The sequence below is a fragment of the Galeopterus variegatus genome, unplaced genomic scaffold (genome assembly GCF_000696425.1).
Source record: "Galeopterus variegatus unplaced genomic scaffold, G_variegatus-3.0.2 Scaffold2208, whole genome shotgun sequence".
NCBI classification, from domain to species: Eukaryota; Metazoa; Chordata; class Mammalia; order Dermoptera; family Cynocephalidae; genus Galeopterus; species Galeopterus variegatus.
Genome location: NW_007728319.1, coordinates 212753 through 218201, shown reverse-complemented (window position 1 = coordinate 218201; position 5449 = coordinate 212753).

The window sequence follows — 5449 nt, the reverse complement described above, 5'->3', positions numbered from 1 at the left end:
CTAACAAAAAAATTGTAATCAAATTACTTCCATACAATGGATCACAACAGGAAATATTTGTTCATTTTATGATTACTCAGAGATGTTTACTTGTGCTATGCTTTTTTTTCTGCCTTATAGTTTTGTGCTACTCTGCAAAAGAAATAATAAGGAATTGTTTATAAATCCACTGCTGTACGGAAAACAGATAATCACAAATTCAGAATAGTATGTTTTGAGTTTCACTCGTTGAAATAAATACAATGAGCACAAGATGGATCATATATTTGGAAGATCATCTGTGTCTATTTTTAACAGAGTGAATTATAATTATTTTTACATAGTAAATTATTCTTACACATTTTATATGTGCTTTAAAAACATACAAATTCATGTTTGTTTTTTATTACTTTATAAAAAGTAGCATATTGATGATGCAAAAAAACTATTGCTATTATTTATAAAAACACAATTTGCATTATGTAGGCATAGATTGTACTTTCAAATTAGCTGCAAGTTTGAATATCTTTGTAGAATGTAAAAGTATTCTCATTTATTGCATACATTCATAACCTGGATATATGAAAATATTTAAAGTGTGTATGTGTTCATGTGAGTGTGTCTGTAGAACCTGGATAATACATGTTCATTAAAAATATATGTAAGCCCCCTCTGGAAACAAAGATATTAGAAAAACAATGCTCTTTTTTGAGAACATAGATACGTAAGTTTCAAGGAATGGCTAATAGAGGTTGGTACTTTGGGTTGAATTCATCTTCCACTTCTATTCTTTGGACTTGGCACTGATGGTAAGAACAAAACCTTCCAAAATTTATTCAGTATTTCTGTTAGTACCTGTAAATATGCCATAAACAACAGTTTGCCTATTGTAATATGTAGGTTAATACCTACATATTAACCTACCTAATACTTATCTAACCCCTTATGTGTTTAATCAAAGTAAATCAAACCATATAAATTGTTATCTTTTTTTTTCACAGTATAATGCCATGGACATGTTTTTACCTCAGTACTTATTTGTTATTTTTACTCTGCTCTGACATTGATTGTCTTTGTTTTTCTATCACATGAATATGCTATAAGTTAGTACAATGAATATTAACTACAAATAGATGATCACAGTTTTTTACTATTATGGCAACCATAATCAAATTTTGTATCTAAAAACCAACGACTGCAGTCGTAATCCAGTACTTAAAATATATGAAGGGCTCATTAAGTATTTTTAGAGTAAATTTTTAAAAATAGTGACATTATTTTGACATTTATTTCCATGGGCAAATTTACCATTTGTTCACATTAAATCTTAATGCATTTTGCCTAACACTCTGACACACAAAAAAATTAAGCCAAATTACATAAGATATTCTCTGCCTCCCACATTACCATCAATATATACCATCATATTTTCAATAATTCTAGTTTGAAAAATAAAAAGGTGGTATTTGAGCTTAATTGCAAACTTCTTTTCCTATTTGCAAAGAAATTGAGCATCCCTTAAGTTTTTGAACTACTTACAGTCCTTCTGTGCTATGCCTGTTAATTTCCTTAGGCTATTTCTCCATCAGTGAGTTTTATATTTTCTTATTGATTTTTAATCTCCCGTTGAAGTATAGTATACACACAGAAAACTTCACGAATAAGTTTACAACTCAATGAGCTTTAACATGCTGTTATTACCTAAATCAAAACAATTTTCTTGTCATGCACTCTTCTAATTTCTATGTATATTTGCCAGCATAACACTACTCTAACTTCTTACAGTATGGAATCATACAGCTTTTTGTAACTTGTATTTTATTCTTTCACTCAGTATTGTTCTTGTGAGATTCATTGATTGTGTGGTGTGCAATTAAAACCATTTACTTTTTGTTGTTCTGTAGTATTCATTGAGTGACTATACCACAATTTATTTGTCTGTTCTACTCTTGAAAGATGTTTTAGTTTAGTTTTTTCCTCCAGTTTGACAGTATTTTGGTTAGATTCTTTATAGTGCTTCTACGAACGTTTTAGTATACATTTCTTTAATAGACATTGCATATATTTCTGGAGAAAGTATCCTTAGAAATGGAATTTATAGGTCTAACATATGGGTTTATCCAAAATGCTTGAACTAATTTAGACCACAAACAGCAATGTATGAGTATTTTAATTTCTCCATATTCTCACCAATTCTTTGCATTTTCTCTTCTTTTCATTTTAGAATTCTGAAATATCCTTTCAAATTCATGATTCTTTATGCTAAGTAATTATATCTTATCATGATTTTAATTAGCATTTTCAGATAACTAATGAAAATAAAAGCCTTTTCATAAGTTTATTGGTCATTTGGATACTACATTTTTTAAGTGAATAAAGTCCTTTTTAAATAAAGTCCAGTTCTTTTCCTATTGGTTGTTTCTTTTTCTTAAAAAAAAAAAAAAAAAAGATTTGCATCATCTTTTTAATATTCTTTTCCATTTAACATTTCCCCTCCCTGATTTGAAATGTTGTCATTATATATCACATTGTCATATGTATGTGGGTCATCTTCTTGATTTTCTATATGGTATTCTTAATCTACCTTTATTTATATAGAAATTTTAATCACAACAGCTTTATGGTGTGCCTAATATCTGGTATTGATTCAGTGTTCCACTGTTTGTTTGTTTGTTTTTCCAGGGTATGTCTAGCTATTCTTGCTGCTTTCTTCCTTTAAGTCAATTTCAGTCTATTTATCTAGCTTCAGAAAAATAAACCATAAAAAGTATGGTTTCATTATATTTAGATAACTGACACATTTATGATTTTGAGAATTTTCCAAGAACATGGTATTTTTTCCGTGAGCTCAAGTCTAAATTTGGGTCATTCAGGAGTGTTTTCTTGTTTTCTTCATATAGATTTTACAAATTCCTGGCTAAGTTGATGCTTAGGCATTTTATTTTAGTTTAGTTAATGATGTTATAAATGGCTGTGTTTGGTAATTATTACTTCTGAATTTTCTAATTCAATATGAATGCCCACATTAGTGCCTTTTAACAGAAATGATGCTTACTTATAGTATCATTAAATAAACAAAGTTCAAAATGAATCAAAGCAAGAAGTAAGAATAATATTAAGCTTTTCTGTTTTTTGAAATTTATGCTCACTTATATAACTATCTAGATAATTACACTGCAGTATCTAATATTGCAACTGATCCTCAATAATAGGCTACTATTTCTTCCTAGCTGATTCATACATCTTTCTTTATTGACATTTTGCCTGCTGAAGTGTTCAGCAATGTTTTCTTTAATACTGTGACTCATCTCTTCACAAATCCCCACTGAACAGCCAAAGCACTGGGGACAGTAACCATGTCATTAATTCGGGAAAAGTAGCAGACAATTAGAATGGCCAGTTGAAAGTTTGCTGGAGGAGAAAAAGACCCTGTTAGCAGCCCCAAAGCTCTTTTAAAACACAAGTATTTAAAAAAGTTCTACTTATCTGTGAACTTTTCGAAGTACTCTCTTTGCTGGAGGAGAAAAAGACCCTGTTAGCAGCCCCAAAGCTCTTTTAAAACACAAGTATTTTAAAAAGTTCTACTTATCTGTGAACTTTTCGAAGTACTCTAATAGCCTTTAATAAAAACAATACTATGTTAATACTTCCATGAAAAAATGCTCAACATCACTAAGCATCAGGAAAATGCAAATCAAAATCACATTGAGATATCATCTTACCCCAGTGAGACTGGCTATTATCAAAAAGACAGAGAATAACAAATGCTGGCAATGATGTAGAGAAAATGAAACCCTTCTAGATTGTTGGTAGGACTGTAAATAGGTGCAGCCATTATGGAAAACGGTATGGAGGTTTCTCAAACAACTACAGATAGAACTGCTGTATGACCCAGCAATCCCACTGCTAGGTGTATACCCAAAGGAATTGAAATCATCTTGTTGAAGGGATACCTGCACTCCCGTGTTTATCACAGCTCTATTTACAATAGCCAAGATATGGAACCAACCTAAATGTCCATTGATGGATGATTGAATAAGGAAAATGTGATATATATACACAATGGGATACTACTCAGCCATAAAAAGACTGAAATTCTGCCTTTCACAGCAAGAGGGATGAACTTGGAGAAAACTAAGTTAAGTGAAATAAGCCAGGCACATAGAGATAAATGCTGTATGTCCTCACTGTTTAGTGGGAGCTAAAAAATAAATCAATATATAAGAAAGAACAAATGAAAAGAAGAAAGAAAAAGAACAATCACAATAGTATGTTGAACTTTCAAACAGACACAGCAGAACTGTGGTTACTAGAGGTGGGAAAGAGGGAGGGGTTAGTGATAAGTTAATCAAGGTTCACAAAGAACGATTACATTATGTAAAGATAAGTATGCTAATTATCCTAATTTGATCATTACATATTACACACAGGTATTGATATTCAACTCAGTACCCCACAAATATGTATAATCAATTGTTTCAGTAAAAATAAATAAATAAAATAGAAAAAAGACAAATTTTTTGACTATAAGGATCACATCAATATGAGGAAAGTTGCCTCTAATTAAATAAAATCTATCAAAAAGCCAGAAAAATTATTTTTATATTGCATGATATTCTCATAAATTATGTCTGCTTAGATTTGGATATAGTATTCAAATGACAGAAGAGGAGACAAGGGTATATTTACACACCATTTTCCCATGGCTTAATGACCACGTTGATTGCATTTAGTTTCTATAATATTTCCCATCTCTTCATTTGCTCAATCACCTTTTAATAGTTATGATAGTTAATTCAGGGCTTTCATGCATATGGAACAAAATGAGCCTTCATTTCACATATTCGGTATTTTTCTTATAAGAGGTTTACAGTTTTTGATCAGATATTTTCTATGCAGTTTAGTAATATTTCTATTCAACATTTTTTATTATTCTCAATCTTCTGAGTTATCAGGATAAGCAAAGAAAATGTTCCATAAAATAATAAAGATGACTCGTGAGTAAAGAACAGGATACATCGCATGACATGCACAAACACACACATACTGTGTACAGTCAGCCTTTTCTATCTGTGGGTTTCACATCATGGATCCACCAACCCAAATCAAAGATATTTGGAGAAAAAGAATGATACATTGTACAGACTTTTTTTTCTTGTTGTTATTCCCTAAAAAATATTGTATAATAACTATTTGTGTAGCATTTACACTGTATCAGGTATTATAAGTAATAAATAGAGATGAGTTAAAGAATATGGGAGGATGTGCATAGGTTTATGCAAATACTACACCATTTTTTGTTTGTTTGGCAGGGATGAAACTTGGTATTATCAGCACCACCCTCTAACCAGCTGAGCTTAACCGGCCAGCCCTCCTATAACATTTTATACCAAAATTCTTGAATGCGCGTTCAAGAATTTCAGTATCTTCAGGGAGTGATGGGGTCATGGAATATTAGGGACAGCTATAT